General features: G+C 42.5%; 1 pseudogene; it reads right to left on the bottom strand.

The window, feature by feature from the left end:
- Positions 1–13,653: 13,653 nt before the first annotated feature.
- Positions 13,654–15,473, bottom strand: LOC101411736 (cholesterol 25-hydroxylase-like; annotated as a pseudogene).
- Positions 15,474–22,921: the final 7,448 nt, after the last annotated feature.

Raw genomic sequence — 22,921 nt, 5'->3', positions numbered from 1 at the left:
TTTGCTTAATCAGAGGGAATGCCACAGACAAATGCTCACATGTCATAAATTCACCATGTTAAGCTTTAATAATGGTGTTTGCACTCAAGGGTGCCAGAGGCAGTAGAAACACGAGGTTTCAGTAAAACTACTGCACTGGAATTTCACCTGGAGGAGGAAATTTTTGCAAAAATGTCAAGCTCCACAAGAATTACTTTAACCCACAGATCTTGGCTTTCTTAGTTCCCAAATCCTTTTTCTGATTCCAACCTGCTCCAATCTTGGTCCAGACTAATTTCTTTGCTAAACTCCCTATTGACTTGTGCATCAGCACCAGCCTCCATTGAAGTAAGAAACCTTCCCATTTTCTAAAAACATATTTTCCTCTCCCACCGAAGGCCTAGATTCCTATCCCAAAGAACCTAGATGCTTAACGAGAACAAAAAGGACCTCTTAATTTATCATCAATTGACCATGTACATTAGTGCATACACGTCTATCAGCATACACATTTAGACACAAGAGACTGGTGCTCCCTTTGGCAGGCACATTTTAATACAGAGTAGTAGAGGTGACTCCTTCATGGGGAGTGATCACAGATTACTCTGAGACAATAAAATAATGTCCAAGTCCCTGAGGATCAATACAGCATTGTGGTCTGTCGGAGTGCCAGTCAGCAGGCTAAGCTGTTTGAACTCTGTAGGCCGAGGGGGTCTACATGTTTATTCTGGGGTATGAATACCTGCTTGGTCTTTCGGTAGTTCTTGCTGAAGCAATTCTCAATAGATAGCAATTGGTGTTCTACGCGATTATGGTCTTTGTTGGCACTGGTAGCTGAGACCAAGGGTTACAGAAAGGGCTACTTCTGCTATGAGACATCTTGCAATGACATGGAATACTCACTCAAATCTAATTAGTCTAAAATCACAACAATAATTTGGGGAGGTTTTAAATATTCTCCACATCATTATAGTGATTCTTTGAGTTAATAACTAGAAAAAAGAAAAGCATTTAAATCTCCATGATCTCCACATGGATTTCGTGATTGTTAATTCAGACTTCCTTGCTTTGTGAGTTTGCATGTCTTGTTTAACATTTCTAGCTTCAGGTTTCAGATTCCTGATTTTCAACACATAAACCTTGAACTGGAGTTTTCTTTGTGGGCTGATAACCCCACCCTTACCCCTGCCACGCACACATACAGATTCAATTGATTTTTTATGTAAAGGGTTATATAGATTATCTAGTTCTTTAAGAATGAGCTTGAAGCTTATGTTATCTCTTTCACATCTGTTATTGGTAATTTCTCTTTTTTCTCTTTTTTCTTGATCAGTGTGGCTTATTGATGTTCTAAAGGAAATTGCCTTTGGTTTATTTCTTTTTTCTGTTGTTTTTCTGAATTCAACTTAATTTATTTGTACTCATTTAAACTTGATCAAACATTTAAGGAAGATGTTCTATCCCAGTTCTACACAAATTTACCTATAATATTTAAGAAGAGGGAACACTTCACAACTCATTCTATGAAGCTAGCCTTACACTGATACCAAAAAAAGAAAAATACATTGAAAGAAAAAAGCTGCAGAATAATATTCTTTATATACATACATGCGAAAATTCTGAACAAAATTTTAACAAATCTAATCCAACAATCCAATACAATGATAATACATCATGGCAAAATTGAGTTTATCCTAAGAAAGCAAGGCTTGTTTAACTTTTGAAAATCAATCCATGTAATTTACCATATTAGCAAACTAAATAGTAAAACTTTATAATCATCTCAAAAAAGGCAGAAAAAGGAATACATAACATCCTGTCTCATAAACCCTCTCAAAAATAGAATTTGATAGGATATTCTTCAACCTCAAAAAGGGTATCTACAAAAAACATATACTGGACAACATATACTATTTTATTTCAAGACTTTTTATAAGCCCACAGTAATTAAGACTGTGGTAATGTTATATAGATATACAAATAGAGCAATGATTCAGAGGGGTCCAGAAACAGACCCACACAAATGATGTCAACTGATTTTTTTACAAAGTTGCCAAAACAGTTGAGTGGAGAAAGGATAATCTTTTTAACTAATGGTGGATATCTGTATGTAAAAAAAATACTTCAATCTATAGCTAGGATCATATATAAACAGAAATGGAGGGGGTCAAAATGGGTCATCACCTAAATATAAGATTACAGATGAGAAACAATAAGAGATGCTGCAGACCAGGTAGCTGACATGTCACAAGAGATTGAGCACTTCTCTCCCACTTCAGAAGTCCCAGGATTGGTTTCCAGTGCTTCCTAAATAGAAGACAAGCAGACACAGAAGAACACACAGCAAATGGACACAGAGAGCAATAAATAAATAAATCTTAAAAAAAAAAAAGACGATGTATGGATGTAGAGTGGATGTGACCCAAGCAGTTGAGCACTGACCTCCCAAACAGGAGGTCCTGGATTCAGTTCCCACTGCCTCCTAAAGGAAAAAAATAGGTAGGCAGGCAACAAACAAAAACAGTAAGAAAAAAAAATAAAACAAGGAGCAAACAGATGAAAGAGCCATCTTGGGGGGAGGGGTGGAAGGCATATGGATGTCAAATAAGCTTAATATCATTAGCATTATGGAATTTCAAATTAAATCTATAGTGATACTGCAGAAATATTGTGGATTCAGTTCCAGACCACCACAATAAAGTGAGTTACACAATTATTTGGGTTTCCCAGTGCATATAAAAGTTATGTTCACACTATACTGTAGTCTATTAAGTGTGCAATAGCATTACATCTAAAAATCAATGTATAGACCTCACTTTCAAAAGGCTTTATTGCTAAAAAATGCTACCCATCATCTGAGCCTTCAATAAGTTGTAATCTTCTTGCTGGTGGAGGGTCTTGCCTCGTTATTGATGGCTGCCGATCGATCAGGGTGGTGGTTGCTGAAGGCTTGAGTGGCTGTGGCAATTTCCTAAAATGAAGTTTGTCACATCGACTGACTCTTGCTTTCTCTTGAACACTTAGAAACCAGAGTAGGGTTATTAACTGGCCTAATTTCAATATTGTTGTGCCAGGGAATAGGGAGGCTGAGAAGATGGAGAGAGATGGGAGAAAGCCCGGTCAGTGCAGCCGTCAGAGCACACGCAACATGGATCAATGAAGTTTGACATCTTATTTCAGGTGTGGCTCAAGGCACCCCAAAAAAATGACAACAGTAGCATCATGTATCTCTGACCACACGTCACCATAACAGATGTAATAATAATGAAAGTTTTGAAATATTGAGGGAATACCAAAATGTGACATAGACACCCAAAGTGAGCACATGCTATTGAAAAAATGGTGCCCATAGATTTGCTCAGTGCAGGGTTGCCACAAACCTTCAATATGTGAAAAACACAATATGTGAGAAGCACAATGAAATGGAGCACAATAAAAGGAGGTATGCCTGTACACTGAAAAGCAACTATGTACATATTAGAATACTTAAATTTTTTTAAAAAACATTTGACCAATATTGATGGAGATGCAAAATACCCTGAAACTCTTACATGCTGCCGGGAGAAAATGAAATGCTCACAACCATTTTGAAAAATGGTTTAGCAGTTGGTTATAAAGTTAAATATACACAAGTTCTAGGCATTCTACTTCTGGTATCTATCCAAAAGAAATGGGAAATATCTTTCCACACAAAGACTGTACAGAAGCATCCAAAGCAACTTGATTTATAATAATCTGAAACTGGGAAACAACCCAAATATATACTATATGATTCCATTTACATAGAAATCTAGAAAATCCATACAAATGTATAGTGACAGAAAGCAGATCAGTGTTTCCTGCATTTTGGGAGGTGATACAGGAAGAGGTGGGAATGATTTAAAAAGGTCACAAAGAATATTGATGTTCACAGCAGCCTTATTCACAAATCCTAAACTATGGAAACAGCCTGAATGTCCATCAGCCAATGAAGGGATAAACAAAAAATGGAGTCTATACACACAGCAGAATACTATTCAGCTTTAAGAAGAAGTGAAATCAGTATACATATAAGAGCAGGGATGAAACCTGAGGACATTATGTTGAGTGAAATAAGCTAGACACAAAAGGACAAGTATCGTATGATCTCACTAATATGAACTAAATATGATGCGTAAACTCATGGAGGTAAACTCTACAGTATAGGTTATAGGAGATAGAATGTGGGTTGTGAATGGGAGCTGATGCTCAATGTATGTGGAATTTTTAATAAGCTTTATTGTAAAAGTGTGGAAATGGATAGAGTTGATGTTAATACATTATAGTGAGTATAACTAACACTGCTGATTTACAAATGTGATTGTGGCCAAAAGGATAGTCTGTAGACATAAATGTCAATCAAAAGGAAGCTTGAGAATAATCTTGGGACTGTATAACATTGATTTGGGTGCTGGATGAAGAGTGTGGTTCATAGTATAAATACAGGAAGGTTTTTCTTTTACAAAGTTTTAAGAACATCATGATATGTGGGAAAATTACAACTAATGTAACTTATGCACAATAGTTAAAAGCAAAAATGTTATATTTTTGCAGCAATGACAAATAAGATATCAATTCTAAGGGACAACAATAGGTGGTATAAGGAGTATGGAATTTTTCCTTTTGACATAATGAAAGCATTCTAAAATTGACTGAGGTGATGACAGCACAAGTCAGTAATGAAAATGAGACCCAAAGTATAGAATTTGAGTGGACCGTTCAAAGCATGGGGCTGTATAACATAGGGACTCTTGTGGTGGTAGATGGACTGTCCTTAACAGAACAAATATAAAACATACTCTCATTAACTGCAACAAATATTTAATACTAATACAGGGTGTTAAGAATCAGGTGGATTGGGAGGAAAATATACCAAATATAAGATATGGCTGTAGTTAGTAGTAATATCTTGACAAAGATCTTTCATGGATTGTAATTAATGTTTCACAACAATGCAAGGCGGTGGTGGGGGGTTATGCATGGGAGAACTGTATGAAGATATGCGTGTTTGTTTTGTAATTTCACAACTTTTAGTATACATTTACTATTTCTGTATGAATGATATACTTCAATTTAAAAATTTTAATGAAAAAAGGCTCAAAGAAAATTATGGAGACATAGTTATCTTCATTTTTTTGATTCAAGTAATGATCTCTTGGATATATACACACATCAAAACTTACCAAATTCTGCACTTCATACATGTGCCATTTACTGTATGCAAATTAACCTCAATAAAGCTGGGCTTTTTCCTTTACTTTTAAAGAAGGTTTAGATTATAGAAATTTTACATCAAAAATACAGTGGATTCCCATAAAGCCCACGCCCTTCCCTTCCCACACTTTCCTCCACTAATATCTCTCATTAGTGTGGTACATTTGTTTCAAATGATGAACACATGTAGAAACTTTGCTACTACCACGATCTATACTTTACATTATGTTTACACTTCACATTGCACAGTTTTATATGTTTTGACATAATGATTAATGGCCTGTATCCATCATTGCAATATTGTGCAGAACAATCCCAATATTCCACAAATGCCCCATGTTACACCTATTCTTCCCTCTCCTTCCCCTCAGAAACTCTGATGACCTCTGCCTTTACATCAAGGTTACAAATTCTTCCATTACTAGAATAATAATGTCTACTTTGGTCCATAGTTGCATTCCCTCCTTATATTTGTTCATTCCTCAATCTTGAAGATTTGGGGATGGTGATGCCCATACTGCTTCCATGGGAGAGGGGGCTTAGATCCCGTGGGGCAGAGGGATGGAAGTGTCTTGCTTGCAGTTGCAGATAACACTCTGCTTTTGTGGATGGGCATTGTCCATCATCATCCTTTTGTCAGTTGTTCTGGTGAACCCCATGAATTGGAGACTAAGTATTGCAGTTCTGCTGAGATTCAGGGCTCAACTGGCATATGAACAGACCAAAGATTTAAGCCTCTGGGACATATATTTAATGTGTATAGTGCTAACTATAGGTTCAAATAAAAGGGGGAGAAGAATCATGTGTAGGAAACATATAAAGGACTCTTACTCTGATACATGGGGAGATAGGTTACCATATATTCCATGGTAAGGCCCACGGATGGGGTGCCAATTTGTGGGGTTGTCTGCCATGCCTATACTGTCCACAGGTTTCTAGAGCCCTCAGGAACCCCCTGCTTGAGGCACAGTTTACTATGGCAGTCAGTGAGAATCTCCTGAGATTCTAGAGCAAAACCGCTAGAATGACATCTCAACTCACTTTGAAATCTCTTTACCATAAAAACCCATTTCTATTTAATATTTCCCCCTTTTGATCAAGGTCTTCTTACAAATGCATCACTAGTTGGCAATCAGTAATTATCCCTCGGTGCCAGAGAGGCCCATCCCCAGGAGTCATGTCCCACACTGGGGGGGGGGGGGGGGGGTGGAGGCTACAGGAGGAGGCAGTGAGTTTATATCCTGAGTTTAGCTCAGAGAGAGGCCACATTTGAGCAAAAAAGAAGTAAAGTTGTTTTTTAAAAAGCCATTAGCCCATGAGTCTTTCCTGTAAACTCTGAGCCTTCTAAATATTTTCATGACCTTTGATTTTCATTCTAAATGTATTGTTTCTTTATTCTAAAAGATTTAGAAATCTACAAAGGCACAGAATAGAAAAATAATCATCCATAACCATTAATCTAATTATAGCCACATTTAATATTTTGGTGACTCTATGTATCTCAATTTCTTTCTTCTAAAAGATATACTTATTTCTTTATTTATGGTTGTTGAAATTGTCATTTTTCTGGTACTGTATTTCTTTTTTTTGTAAGGTCATCTTGCTGTGTCACCATTCTGTGTGTGGGGCACCACTCCTGGGTGGGTAGTACTTTTTATTACGCAGTGATTCTCCCTACAGGAGGCCCTCCTTGCACATGGTACAACCCCATGTGGAGACAATCCTGCATGTCACAGCACTCCTTGGGCATGGCAGCTCTGCTCATAGGCCAGCTCAACACATGGCCAGGAGGTTCTGGGTATCGAACCCTGGATCCTCCCATATGGTAGGCCAGTGCTCTAACAGTTGGGACATGTCCAATTCCCCACATTTCTGATCTTCAGCAAATGTCAGCCGCCAGTGGCTCTGAGTGGGCAGGAACCTTGGGTGGGAGAAGCAGCAAGGCTAAGCAGGAGGAGCAGGGGCCTTTGAGTTCTAGCCTAGCAGCATGACAGGGAAAAGGTCACTTCCCATCTCTGGGCCTCAATTTCCTCATTTGTAAAACAGGGAAACGCCACCAGATCTTCGCCTTAGCATTCCAGGAATCTTTGAAAGTGGAAGGGCCTGCACTCAAACCATCCTCCCTCAGCAATGCTGGATTGGAAGCTGAGCAAAGCCACTGTGGAGGAAGAGTGACTCCCTTTTCTCCACCTATCAGGGGAGGTAGGTGTCTAACTCCAAGAGTCTTCTTCTTTCAAAAGCCCTTTCCCTTTGCCACCAAATTCCCCTTAGCTACCAGATTATAGCTCCTGACTTGGCGCTGTCCCTCAGCACAGGGGAGAGAGCCCTCTCCTGGGGGGGCCTCAGACTGACATAGCCTCTGGCTGTGGCTTCTGCTCTGCTACTTCTGGGAGCTGGGCTGCCCTGGGCCACCCTCCTCTAACTAGGTCTCTCAGAGCCTCCCCAGCCCTCTCCTACTTCCACTTCTCTGATGCTGCTAAGATTAGGCAATGAAGCAAGAGCCAGGGCTTGCAAAGGAGGGGAACCCAGGGAGCCAAGACCAGGATGGAGCTGGAGACAGTGGGGCTGGATGGAGGAAGCCCAAGGCTGGAGAGGAAGCACAGTTCTGGCAGGGATTGTTGGGGGTGGGAGGGGGATCAGACACTGTAGCACCATCTTCCCCTCGTGCAGGACTGAGGTCCACATGGTCACCTCTGGACACTCCTCCACTGGCTTCCTATTGATCCATCTCCCTGGATCTTCACAGCAGCCTTAAGAAGCCCAAAAGCCCCTTGGTACTACCCCAACCTGCACCCACTTCACAGTGGAACAGCACAGGGGGATTGGATGATTCCCCCCAAAACAGGTCATCAGGCAACTCACACCCAGCCACAAATTCCAGACAAGAGCATTAGCACCCTCAAGTGCAAGAGCTTGAAGATATCAAAGGCCTCTTCCTTCAGAGACACTTCCTCTAGTTGAGAAGACAATTGCTTCAGGGGGAGGTAGGGAGAGGAGGCTGTGAGACGCCTCAGGGAGGGAACGAACTGCGAGCTGTGGGAGCAAAGCAAACTTGGCCTCTCAAGTGCAGCAATTCCACCACCAAGCCAGCCTTCCCTGGAAGCTGTGGGAGACAGGGAACCTGGTTTTTCTTCTGGTTCTGAGAGTGATGTCAGGAGACACAACGGAGGAAATAAGCACAAGATATCTAGGGGGAAATGCCTTTGCCCTTGTGTACAAAGGTCAAAAGGATTTCTGCTCACAACCACTTTATTTCCTTAAGCATTATAAAAACCATTAAATGCATCACCACTGAAAAGAAATATAGATAAAATATGATAGACAGATGATAGATATATATTTAGATAGATATAGCAAAGTAGAGACTGACCTACAGGAAGACTGAGACAGAGAACAAAGAGAGATACTTCTGATTGGGCATTTGAAAAAGAGTGAGAATAAATGAATGTGGAGGGGAGTTAACTTTTTCCTTATATTGTTTTATACTATTTGAAATGTTTCTATGAGCATATGCTGCTTTTATAATAAAAGACATTATCATTTCCTCCCCACCATCCCATCCACGGTTGTTTGGGGACAACCTCATTATCTCTTATGTGCCATTATAATTTTTATGGCAATTTGTAGAGCCTTAACAACCTGTTCATATCCCATTATAGCACTAACCAGAGTAGATTAGAGGCATGTGCCTTTCCGACCATCTTCCCCAGTACACTGTGACCTTCTCTAGAATGGAGACCATTTGGTGTGAGCATGGCATTGATGGGAAGCTGGGATGGACTGGTGATGGGGGTTGGAGAAGAAAAAGGTCAGGATGAGGAAGATGTGAATAAGGGGAAAGGAGTGTTTCTAGTGCTTCCAGAATTCATGCAAACCTGAACCAATTACTTATCAAGAACTAGGCATTTTACTCACCATGGAGATAAATGGTAAACAGGACTGAAAAGGTAATGTTATATGTTTTTTTTTGTTTTTTTTTTTTTAAGATTTATTTATTTCTTTAATTCCCCCCCCTCCCCTGGTTGTCTGTTCTTGGTGTCTATTTGCTGCGTTTTGTTTCTTTGTCCGCTTCTGTTGTCGTCAGCGGCACGGGAAGTGTGGCGGCACGGGAAGTGTGGGCGGCACGGGAAGTGTGGGCGGCGCCATTCCTGGGCAGGCTGCTATTTCTTTTCACGCTGGGCGGCTCTCCTCACGGGGCGCACTCCTTGCGCATGGGGCTCCCCCACGCGGGGGACACCCCTGCGTGGCACGGCACTCCTTGCGCGCATCAGCACTGCGCATGGCCAGCTCCACACGGGTCGAGGAGGCCCGGGGTTTGAACCGCGGACCTCCCATATGGTAGACGGACGCCCTAACCACTGGGCCAAAGTCCGTTTCCCATATGTTTTTATAAAGAGAGAAAGAGAGGTTTATAGAAAGACAGAGTGAATACATTTATTATAGATATACATATACGGTGTCTATATGGCATATGTGTACATAGAGTGTGCACCTATATATAGACATATGAATAATACAGTCTATTGTGCATATACAGCATGTGTACATATTTATTCTATGTAATAGAATTGTACATATATGTGTATATTATATACTTATGTATACTATTTATTCATATATATGACATGTACACATATACATATAGCACATGTGAATGTACTGATCATAAAGTAGTATGCATACATGTAGTTTCTGTGTATATAATATATGTAGCATACATATGCTCATGTATATGGTGTATGTGCATAAACATGTTATTTGTGATGTTTGTGTGTCTGTGAGCTACAATGAAATGTGATAGGATATTTACAGGGTGCATTAGGAGATGGTAAGAAGGGAATGCATTGCATATATTGCATAGTACATACAGAGTTATAGATATTTTTGAAGAAAAAGGAGAAGCACCTTCAGGCTTGCTTCCATGCTATGGAGAAAGATGACCCATTGAAGGAAGAAGAAACAGCTGGAGAATTAGGAAGGAAAACAGTTTAGAAAAACTTCAATAAAGCCAAGCAAGAAGTATATTCCAAGAAAAGAACAGTCAGCAAAAAACAAATATATATAAGAAATAAAAAAGAGAAAGAAAGAAAAGCCAAGGAATGGAAAACCACAAAAGAAATCATTAGATGTCACCAGTAGGGATATAGTATTAAAGCAAGAAAGAAAAGTCTGAGGAAGAAATGGGAGCAGATGACTCAGAGTTGAGGAAGTAGAATCAGACAAATACAGCATTCTGTCTCTTTTCAAAACTTTGGCCTTGAAATGCAGAGGAGATGCTTATAAAAGAAGCAGGATGAAAAACTCTGCTTTATTTGGTTCTGCGCTTCATTAGTTAAGGTCCTCCAGAGAAACAGAACAAACAGGATATATGCATGTGTTCCTATGTATATGTGTGTATACATATATATTTAAAAGATTTATTATAAAGACTTGCTTCACACAAACATGTTAGTTGGCAAGTGTGACCTCTGTAGCACATGCTGCAGGCTGGAAATTCTGATACAGGTGATAGTGAAGCCCTTAGTTTGAATTCCCCAGGGGAACTGGCTGACTGGAAATTCCAGCAAGAGCTAGTGTTGATGATGAGGCAGAAATTTATCTCACCTCTGAAAACCTCAATTCTGACTTTAAAGACTCCAACTAATTGAATTGAATACTCATATTGTTATGGGCAATCTCCATTGTAGATTGTAGATGCAATCAACTGATTGTAGAGGCAAATCCCATCTACAAAACACCTTCATGTTAGCAAACAGGCCAGTGTTTGACCAAACAATTGGTCCCCATTATCTATTCAAGTTGACTCATGAAATCAACCATCACACTTGTTATATGGGAGCACTCAGAATTGAGGACAGGAGGTTAGAGTTCTGAATTGCAGGTTGATTCTCACATCATGAAGCAACAATCATAGCAAAAACAAATACAGCCACATCTTCAACCAACTTAGCATTTTATATAAAGTAACTTAAAAACCTGCACAACAACCCTGTCAGATAGGTTCTTTGATTATCCACATTCTATACATGAGGAAACTGGGGCACAAAGGTTAAGTAACTTGCCCAAAGTCAAGCAGCTACTAAATTACTAGAGCTAAGATTCCCAACTAGGCGATCTAACTTGTGAACACCTCTTCTCTTCATCAATCTGCAGTCAGGGTTGCAGGAAAAAAGAGTCCTAGACCTGCCTCCCTGCTTAGCCAGCTCCTGCCTAGACTGGCCGAGGTCTTGTTCCTGGCTTTCTCCACTGCACAGACAGAGGCTGTGAATCCAGGGACAGCCACGTCAGAGCAGTTGGGCCACGGGGTTGCTGTGTTTGAGGTTCAGTGGCTTAGGAGGGAACAAGTGTTGCAGGGCATGCATCTTCCTCGCTGCTGTGATGATCATAAGAGAAGTGGAAAGGACACCATGAGAACTAAATTCAGGAACTGGCTCCAACACCCAGTATTTTATAATATGGAACAACTCACTTAACTTCCTCATTATTATTATTTTGTCGTTCTGATTGCTATTGTTAGGTTTCAAATAGGTGAAAAATTGTTCATCCTCTCCTCTCTCTCACTCCCATCCTCCCAAAGCATTACAGACTGATAAGAAGTGATTTTGAGAAACAAATACTGTCCATGTGGACAATCTGCCCCAAATCCAAAACTCCCTGTTACAGTGAGGCAGCATGACATTTTTGAAAGTCTCTGAAGGTAAGCTGTGAAAAACCCTCATTATCCAAGCTTAAAAGGACAGTTTCAAGGTTCCTGGAGCTGTTCAAAATGACTAATACCTGCACTTTCTGTATATTCCGCACCTCTTGGTCCTGCAGGGGGCAGGCTGCTCATATTGACAAACTGCCCCCAATATAGCACCGACCCCTCAGAGCTCACTTCCTGTGTTTGTGGATTTCACTCTCACACCATCAATGCATGAAATCTTTAGCTACCAGCATGGTCCTGTGCTAACAGATGAGGAGGTGACCTCAAGCACAGAAGCCAGGGGAGCACACCCAGGGGGGTGTGAGGAATCAGGGGAGCAGCTGGGCAGCCTGCCTGACTTCCAACAACCACCTGTAGGGACTAAACATATATCTAAGGAGATTCAATGGCAGACTGTGGAGACCAGGATTTTACATGGACTTCTTCACCTTGAAACAGGATAGTTCGGATCATAAGGAATAAACTGAGCTACAAACCGGCCTTATTTACACTTTTCTATCTTAACTTCCAACTTTCCACAAAATAAGCTACATTCAAATGTTGAAGTGAGAACAATGAGGCAGCAGCCAGATGTATTGTGTGCTGTGTGATGCATGTGTGCTCTGTAATAGAGATATTTACAGTCAAGAGTAATCCATGAGAATATTTTGGAACCATCTTTAACAGACGAGGAATCAGAGATCTGGGGCCAAATTTCACTACATCATCACCTCTCCTTTCTTTAAAAGAGAGAGATGCATTTTGAATGATGTCTTTATTATGAAAGTTGAAAATACAAAAATCCTGGATGGCAGACCCACTGAATTCAGTGATTGTTTGCATTACCCAAGGAAGCTGGCTTCATGAAAAGAGGCTTACCACTCTAATGCACACATGTGACTTATCTGTTTTGCAAAACAAGGTGCTTTTCTAATTCTGTTCACCTCCCCTGGAACATGATCCTTCCACCAGACAAAACAATCAGATGGCTGCCCAGTGTTAGTTTCTTTGTAAACCTTTCCAGATCAAGTCTATCAGTTGCCTCTTAGGCAGAAATCAGCTGAAAAGTATTCAGAACAATAGGAAATACAAATACTTACTGTTTTCCCTCTGTGAAATCTTTAGACCAAAATGGACAACCCAGGCCTACAACCACCCACAAGATACCCAACCCCGATGGACAGCTGCTCTAGGCTCTGAAGGACGCCCTACTCCATCTCCCTCTTCCTTCTTTACTTTTTATCAGTCAAAATGTTGTGAAACAAGAGCCAGTGCTTGTTTTCTTCATGTTTTGCTGAAGCACAAATAACATTTTTTTCATATAAATATATGTCTCTATGAAAAAATAGAAAAAATTACTATAATCTTGGTCACTGTCCAGCAGGAACATATTTCACAGTTTATAAAGTCAGAGGTCAGATCCTCTGTTAAAATCTGTTCTCTCAGTCTGATTCTAGGACACTTTCAAACCTAGGACATTCCTTGTTCTACAAACAAATCATTTTAGAGATAATTTAAATATGCCAGTGACAATTATCTAACTCTTATCTAGGAATAAAAGCTATTGAAATGAGCTAGAATTCCACACCTAAAATACAACTGCATTGATATACGAACATGATATAAATTGATTGCCAGCTAGCAAAATAGATCAGATTTTATCTACAACAGTTTCCATCAGTTAAGAAGTGCCTGTTCTTTTTAGATGCGTAAAAAGAGAAACAGCTTAGTGTTCTTCTCCTGATGCAAGAGTGAAATGCACAGCCATCCCGGGTCTGAGAGGGCACCACCCCTGCCAGGCACGCAGCTACTTGGCGTAAGCAGACTGCAGCGTCCCCAGCATTTTGTCCCAGTGTGTGAAGGAAGGTGCGAAGTTGCAGTTAAAGCGGGAGTGATGCGGGTTGTGGTGCACTACGCCCCCGTACCACCCGAAAGGCACCAGTCTGTGCGTGGACCAGGGGAAGTCGTAGCCCGAGTGGTCCTCCACGGACAGCCAGATGTTGACCACGTGGAACACCAGGACGGTGAGCGGGTGGCACCCGAGCAGCACCACGTTCACCATGTCGAACAAGCCCAGGGAAAACAGCTCCCCCACGCCCATGTCCTGCGTGGCCAGCGCGAAAGAGGACACGTTCTGGTGGTGCACCTTGTGGAAGGTGTGGTGCAGCGAGGGCACCTTGTGGCGCAGCAGGTGCCACACGAAGAACTCGGCGTCGAAGAGCAGCAGGCAGACCACGACGTGGCACGTCAGCTCCAGCACCGCGGGGGCGTCGGCGGGCAGGCTGGGGGGCTGCGGGCCCAGTGCAGCAGCGTCGCGGGCAGCACGAACACCGCGTGCTCGTAGAGCGTCTGCCCCAGGCAAGGCAGCAGCTGCCGCGCCCACGGCGAGAGGTCGGGGTGGACCTTGTAGCGCCGCAGCGCGGGCACCCAGGGGCACACGGCGTCCAGCAGCACGAACGGCAGGCAGAAGCCCACGTAGGTGATGATGGAGTGGACATCACCATCCCAGGGTCCACAGAATGGAGGAATAAAATATGGATTAGAGTGGCCTTACTGATATTCTACTATAAAACTATTGTGACTAGTAATTAAAGAAATTGTAGCTTTGAGGTGAAGAAAGTGGCCACAGTAGTGGCTAAGGGCAGGGAGAGGGAAGAAGACATGTGATGTGGGGGATTTTTGTGACTTTCAGCTGTTCTAAATGACATTGCAGGGTCAGATGCTGGACTTTATATATCCTGTCATAACCCACTGAATGTATTGGGGGAGAGTGTGAACTACAGGGTAAACTATTATCTATGTGGTGCAGCAGTGCTCCAGGATGTGTTCACCGAGTGTGATGAGTGTGCCACAATGATGGAGGAGGTTGTTGCTGTGGGAGGAGTGGGAGGGGGTGGGGGTGGGAACCTCTTATATTTTTAATGTCACATTTCTTGTGATCTATGTATCTTAAAAAATAAAAATAAAAAAATAAATTCCCATAAAAAAAAATGACCGGGAAGAAGGGTGACTGCAGGAAGGTGTCTTGGCTCCCAGAGGGGCTGCAGGAACAGCTGGCCCGAGCCGCAGAGGACCTGGAGTAGGAGCTGTTCCAGTGGCTCATGGTGGGGCCGGGCCAGGCTGTGCCTGCCTACAGGACCGCCTGGCTTTTCTTGGGACGTGCAGCCTGGCCCCAAGTGGTGGTAGCTGCATTTTCACTTCCTGTCCTGGCTGTGCAGAGCTGGAATGAGCAGGTAACTCCCCAAAGAAGCTTGGCTATAAACACGTACACCTGAAGCTGCCTGAATGGGCTTTTACGTATGCACGCTAACTTCTCATATGCAGGCAATTGACATTTTCTGTCCTTTTCAACTAACATACAATTCCCATATAATAGACAGCTCTTCAGTGTAGAGTTGCCCTCAGTTTTGTTGTTTCCTTTAAGATTTTTTTTTCCTATCTCGGCCCCCCACTCTCTGCTCTTTGTATTCATTCACTGTGTGTTCTGTGTCCCCTTGCACCTCAGCAGCACCTGAAATCTGTGTCTCATTTTGTTGTGTCATCTTCTTGCATCAGGTCTCCGTGTGTGCAGCGCCATTCTTGGACAGACAGCACTTTTTCCGTGCTGGGCGGCTCACCTTGCAGCGTGCACTCCTTGCGCTCGGGGCTCCCCTACGCAGGAGACACCCCTGCATGGCAAGGCACTCCTTGTGTGCATCAGCACTGAGTGTGGAACAGCTCCACACAGGTCAGGAGCCCTGTGTTTGACCCCTGGACCATCCATGTGGTAGGTGGAAGCTTTATTAGTTGAGCCAAATTCACTTCCCTTGCCCTCAGTTTTGAGAGCTCAATTCACCTGTGTAATCATCACCAAGCAAGAGAGACTATTTCCACCACCACCAGAAAGTGTCCCTTGGGCAACCAATGAAGAATTACTTGTACTTTTTCTTTAATGCGTGTGTGTAACTGCACGTGTGTTTTCATAAAGACCCAAACATGACTGCATTAAAAAAAAAAAAAAAACTTAAAAAGCGACGTACCTTCTGTATTTTGGATTTTTTTGCTCTACGCAGCCTTAATTGTAGCTCCAAGCAAATATCAGCGGCGAAACCCGCCTTCCGCAGAAGGATCCGGGTCCCCCCGCCGCCCGTGGGGCAATCGGCGCAGTAAATGGGACAGGACCAGCGGCCGGTCGGTCTCAGCGTCTCCGAGACGGCCTTTCCCGCCCTAGTCGCCGCAAACTCGAGAACCTACGGCGCTCAGACTCGCCGGGTGGGTCCTGCAGTCCGAGCCCAAGAGTGGACCCTCTGCGGCGCCTCCGCGGCGCCCCCAGGGGCGCACAAGAGCAGCTGCGGGAATCCCGGGGCACAGCGGCCCTCGAAAGGGGCCCCGGCTGCAGAGCTTGCTTTTAAAGTTAAAAACTAATAATAGGGAAACAGACTTATCCCAGTGGTGGACTTAGCCCAGTGGTTAGGGCATCTGTCTACCACATGGGAGGTCTGCGGTTCAAACCCCCGGCCTCCTTGACCCGCGTGGAGTTGGCCATGCGCAGTGCTGATGCGTGCAAGGAATGCCCTGCCACGCAGAGGTGTCCCGGAGGACTGCCCGGTAAGGAGAGCCGGCCAGTATGTAAGAAAGTGCAGCCTGCCCAGGAATGGCGCCGCCCACACTTCCAGTGCTGCTGAGGACAACAGAAGCGGACAAAGAAACAAGATGCAACAAATAGACACAGAGAACAGACAGCTGGGAAATTAAATAAATAAATAAATACATCTTAAAAAAAAAAATTATCATAGAGACATTAAAAAAAACTAATAATAAATAAAATAAAAATGTTTAATTCGGTTTGACACATAGAGTCGGTTCTCGTCTGGGTAAAAAGCCATTGCATTTCAGGTCGTGCTACCCTGATCTTCCCCGTGGCAGGTTTGGCGGCGCCACCCTACTCCGTGCCCTCCAGCCCCTTCCCCAAAACCTCGACCCAGAGAACCGGCTGCGGGGCCGCCCTCATCCCCCCTCTTTTACACCCCCGAACTGGGGTCATGTGAACCGACACTGAGCACACGGAGGTCGGTACTGGAGACCCTCGGATCAGCATACACGAGCCCCGCTTTTGACCGCGAGGCTGACATGAGATGCACGGGACGCTTAGAGAATAGAGGCTTGGGACAAAAGGTTTTGAGCCAGCGACCACTCCCAGTCTCAGCTTTGCCTCATCTATCTCTGTGGTTGTGGACAGCGCTTCACTCCTTCCAAGCTCTGGTTTTCTTATCCCTCCAAATGGGAGTAGTATTGGAAGCCATTTCATGAGGCTGTCGTGAGCATTAAATGGGAAAAAATAATATAGCAAGGCCAGCAGGTAATGTCTGCCTATTAGGTGCGAGGCGCTAGCTAAGAGCTTTACCTGAAGCGATTTTATTTACTCCTCAGGAGAGCTGGGTTCCCCACCCTGCCAACAAGTAGGTATTATTCTTATCGCTGAGTTTACAAAAGTGAAATTATAATGCCTGACACTTGGTAAACACACAAAAGAAGATACATATATGAATTTGTACTCCTCAGTTTATCCAAAAATAACTGAGGAAGTTTGTAATTAAAATCAATATTATATAAAAAGAAATATAGAGTCATACAGTATGAGGAAAGAATAATTAAACAATAAACATATAGACCAATATATAGGCCTGGAAACATATCATAGCATAATTCATAACATAATTTTTAATATGTAGGATACTTAAATATATATATATTCACACACACACATATAGGCCAAGTCATGAATCAGACCTTCTCAGTTGGTATGTGGGCACCAAGTCCTGAGACAGTAGTCTCTGGCCCTACAGTAGCCACCCCCCTTTTTTTTTTGGTAAACCCCAGGAACCAGGAATATTATCATTCTGCTTGTGCCTGATGAGAAAATGTTCAGAAGTAGCTGTGAACTTCTTGACAGTCAATTCAAAAAAGGAAAGAAGAGGATTTTTCTAATGCTCTGGTATCTAGATGGTAGTAAAAAAGACAGGTGCAATTCAGGCCTCTGGCCTCCCTACTCTTTCTTTTCTTCCAGTTAGACAACCTGTCCTTTCTAGGTTATGTCCTCCAGATACTGTTTCCACTTCACTGTAAAAGTGGTACCCCAGGAATTTCTTTTTCTTGTAAAGGTGGACCTGACCGTGAGCTGTGTGTGGCTCAGTCTTAGAGTGATGACTATAGGAGGTCATTTTTCAGAATTCCTTTGTAATTCTGCTCATAAATTATTCTAATTTCCCCACAAAGGAAATTAGGTCAACCCTCAAATTGCATTTCAGCACAGGTCACCCTTTTCTTATGGTTGTAACTATCATAGTTGTATGCTTTTGATTTCTTAGAGTGTTTTTTTTCCTAATTCCACATATACTTCATTTATTTATTTATTTATTTTTATTTCTCTCCCCTTCTCCCCACCTGCCCTCCCCCCCCCCCCTCCCGTTGTCTGCTCTCTGTGTCCATTTGCTGTGTATTCTCCTGTGTTAGCTTGTATTCTTGTCAGCGGCACCTGGAATCTGTGTCTCTTTCTGTTGTGTCATCTTGCTGCATCAGGTCTCCATGTGTGCAGCGCCACTCCTGGAGAGGCAGCACTTTTTTCATGCTGGCTGGCTCTCTTTACAGGGCGCACTCCTTGGGCGTGGGGCTCTCCTATGCGGGAGACACCCCTGTGTGGCAGGGCACTCCTTGCACGCATCAGCACTGCACGGGCCAGCTCATTACACAGGTCAGAAGGCCCTGGTTTTGAACCTTGGACCTCCCATGTGGGAGACAGATGCTCTATCTGTTGGGCCAAATCTGCTTCCCATCTTATAAACATTTTATGTTGGTGGCTGGCAGGTTTCCTTAACATGGGCTTAGATATTAGATTAGCTGCCAGGACTGTTTCTGTGAGCCCCACCACCAACCAAACCATTCTTTTCCTTCTTTGGGCTTCCATCCTCTATCACTAAGACTGTTAGAATAATCTCCAGGGGCTAATTACATAAAGCCGTCTGTGCAGCAAGACGTGGAAGAAAGCATGGTTTCAACCTGCTTTGTCCAGGTTTCCACCTCCTACCATGCAGGCCACTGAAGAACTGAAACCAGCTTCTCTGCCTTCCCTGCACAGGCAGACCACCTGGAGAGAAGTTTGTGTCCCATATACAAATGCTATCATTGCAGGGAAATGGATCTGTTAAAATCTGTTAATCATTCTCTCTACAACATGGAAGTTGCTAAAAAAGTAGGTAAAGTATGGAGCGCAACCAAAATGAAGTCAATTTCTATCTAGTATTGACTCAATTGATGTCAGTTTTTTGAATTGGCAAACATCTTTTATTTGCACAAAATATATTTGATAACTTACTAGATGTTTAGGCCACTGGATGTGTATCTCTTATGACTTTCTGATACTGTACCAAGCATTATGCCTTGCCCATGAGCCTTTAAAAGGTATTTGTGGGCTCAATTGTAATTGTGATAACGATCATGTTAAAAGATGCTGGCAGAAGTGAAAGTGGCTCACGTGAATGGGCTTCTGTCTACCATGTGGGAGGCCCCAGGTTCAATCCCTGGGGCCTCCTGGTAAAAGGTGTGCCTGCGTAGTGAGCCAGTGTTCACATGGTGAGCCAAGTGCCCCTACAGTGAACCATGCAGCAAAATAATGATGAAACTAAAAGAGAGATGAAGGGGAGAGTCAAGGTGAGAGGCAACAGAACCAGGAACTGAGGTGGGGCAAATGACAGGCAACCTCTTTCTACATTGGAGGTCCCCAGGATCTAATCCCAATAAATCCTAGAAGAGAAAACGAGAAGACAAAAGGAGAAACAGACACAGAAGGTCACATAGCAAATGGACACAGAGAGCAAAAACAGCAGGGTGGGGAAGAGAGGGGAAGAAAGCAAAGAAAAGAAAAGAAAGGGAAAGAAGAGAAAAGAAAGAAAAGGAAGGAAAAGAAAGGAAAAGAAAAGAGAAGAGAGGAAAGAAAAGAGAAGAGAAGAGAAGAGAAGAGAAGAGAAGAGAAGAGAAGAGAAGAGAAGAGAAGAGAAGAGAAGAGAAGAGAAGAGAAGAGAAGAGAAGAGAAGAGAAGAGAAGAGAAGAGAAGAAGAGAAGAGAAGAGAAGAGAAGAGAAGAGAAGCTGGCTCTAAATCAAGCCTGCAAAATAGAACCCATTTTTTCTGGAGCACTAATTGCTGCAGTTGGAGCTACTCACCTGCAGGGAGGTTGCCCACAGGAGGAAGTGCTTACTCACTTCCATGGCTGATAGGGTGTCAGTCTCACGATTTCTTACATGCTCCAGCTGATCCTGACTTCTTGTATATTGTTTTTATCTTGGTATGGTCATTCTGACAAGAGTGGAAGATGGGAATCCTTCCTTTTACTAGCTATCACAGTAATAAATCTCACAACTGAAAGATAGTAATTAAGTCTGTGCATATTTAATACAATCTAAATTTATTTTGTATCAGCTCTCAAAAGACTTTGGATGCCACTCATCCCTTCCAAAAAAATTACTTGATATAATTGGCAAACCTCATTACCAATGACATGAAGTCTTTTCTCCTTAAATGACTTAATGTGGTTTGGTTTTGTTGTGTTTTTTTTCTTTCTAAAAGAGGGTGAGACCCTTTTGGCACCTATAAAACTGAAACGATGCCTGGCTATCAGAGAGGAATGTTTATTATGGCATGTTACACTTGAGACTCAGAGACAGTGGGGTCATCTCAAAGATCAGAATCAAACCCCTCCTTTTGAAGACAAAGACTTAGCTCAGGAAAGGCAAGATTCACAGTCAAAGAGAGAATAGAACACGGTCAGTTCCATGGTATCTCTACAGAAACTTGGGGTTGGAAACTGCATTTAGCTGGTACTTTACCAAATAAAGTTTATCAAACTTTATTCCTATCAAAAACAGTAGGGGATGCTGATGAAGAACACGGGGTGTTAGCTCCCCCTAAGAGACTCCTTGATGCCCCTATTGACCCAGATACTATGTACATTCAGTTTGAACACTTTTATATTTTTGACCCATCTATGCTAGGCTTCTGTTGAACTTGTTGCAACCACTATCACCCCCTTTAAAACACTAATAGCATGTAGAAATCATTCCCAATTAAAAGGCATACCATTGCCTGTCAAGCAGAGATAAAGATACTCATCTCACCTTCAAAGATAGTGTTGCAAAGTTCACAGCATTAGGCAAAGGCTTTCAAAACTCTGAAAGCACACTGTAAAAGTACAAACATTATTTTAGTACTACTAAAACCATCTGGCAGAGAAAGAGTTTTACTTGCTTAATTTAGAATGGAACATGGAATCTACAGCTTAGCACATTACAATGCATACTCCGAATGAATGTCTGACAAGTTTTTTTAAAAAAATCAGAATATTTATTACCTCATGCTTCCTTTCCGGAGTCATAAGAGACCAGGGTTACTTTCATTTTTCTAAATCTCTCCATATATTAAAAAATATATTTCCAAGAGTTAAAAATACAGTATATTTTAAATGTTTACATTGAATAAATTAACATCTTTAATCTCCACAAACACAAAATAACCTTATTTGGAGATCATTTCAACAATCTAAATTTTAGACCTTCCTTACTTTGAGGTCTGGGCAAATGCCTTCTTCATTCCACACCCACCTACCCATGGCTGTGGTGCTGACCATTTGTTCACCTTCTAGGCAACATTTTGTTTTTCATATGTCACATTTGGGAGAGGTATCCTTTGGGAATTGCTTCAGATGTTATCCATTAACAAGAATTAGTCACGTTCCTAGATGGACATGACCGCTGACCCAGCTGACCTTATCAGTCCTCAAACTACCAACTGGCTCCTAAAGCAGCCAAGTTCCTTCCCTGAGGAAAGCCTCCCTAAGAAATGAAGTCACTGGTGCTGGGGAAGGTTTGCAAGCCGAGCCAAGCCAAGCCTGCCCTCTTGTGGCAAAAGAAAAAATGACTTTTCCTTCTCAATTGTGACATTTGATGGCTCTTCTTTTCTCCATGTCTTAGAGAAGAATTCCAAGTTGACAGAATAGCTAGTCCTTTCCTTGCTCTGAGGATCTGTGAGGGAACACTGAGTTTTGTTCAACAGAATACACATCAAAGCCAGTTGAAAACAGAGTCAGATCCCTACCAACCTGTCCCAGGTCTTTTAGGCAAACTGTGCAACTGTGTCATGGGTAAGCAGCCTCTAAAAAAGCCAAATGTGGCCTTACTAGTTAGAACACATGTGCAACATCCCCACCTTTAGACTGGTCCGCACACTGAAGGAATCCCCAGAGAAAAGTTTGGAAAAGTGGCAAAGAGCAAAACAGGTAAGTGGACAGAGCCCCTACTCATTCTTCAGCTTATGGTCAGGTGTGTGGGAGCTTTACTGACCACAAAAGATCCCCACTCACTGTCTCTTCCTCCTCAGCCCTAAGAATCCTGCATGTGCCTGGCCAAGCAGGTTTGTCTTTGTTTAAGCAGAAAGAAAAGCTCACTGGGGACATATGGCCAGTGGGAGAGGGGGACACCCTCCTGCAGATGCACACCCTTTGCTTCTAGTACATTTTTACTCCTTCCTCTGGGTCTAACAAAAATCATTCTGATACCACTTCACTCCTTACACTTTTCCAGCTGTTACTTGAGCACCTAATGCTCCTTAGCTACATGAAGAAGTCCACTCATTCTTCATACATTTTGTCTATCCACATATGCCTAAGGAGACTCACTATATTCCAGGCCCTGGGCTAGATTCTGGGTAGACAGAGACAGGTAGGGTGTAGCCTCTTTCCTCAAACCACACCCTAGTGGAAGAGATCTTACTGGGGTTCCAAGTCTATGTTCCAGGGCCCCATTCAGGAGACCTACCTCTCCTGACCTTGGTTGCTGTGGCAGGTTGGTATTGTTTATGAATTCCAAAAATAGATATTGGATTGTTTGTAAACTGTCTGTTCCTCTGGGCATATTAGATTGTATTAGATTCAGAGGTTTCCCTTTTTCCTTATTAAATTGAGATTAGGGCTTTTATTTGATCACATCTTTAGGGCATT

Source organism: Dasypus novemcinctus, chromosome 6, assembly GCF_030445035.2.
Source record: "Dasypus novemcinctus isolate mDasNov1 chromosome 6, mDasNov1.1.hap2, whole genome shotgun sequence".
Lineage (NCBI taxonomy): Eukaryota > Metazoa > Chordata > Mammalia > Cingulata > Dasypodidae > Dasypus > Dasypus novemcinctus.
The sequence above is the reverse complement of the archived record's forward strand: the minus strand, read 5'-3'. Positions and strand labels throughout refer to the sequence as shown.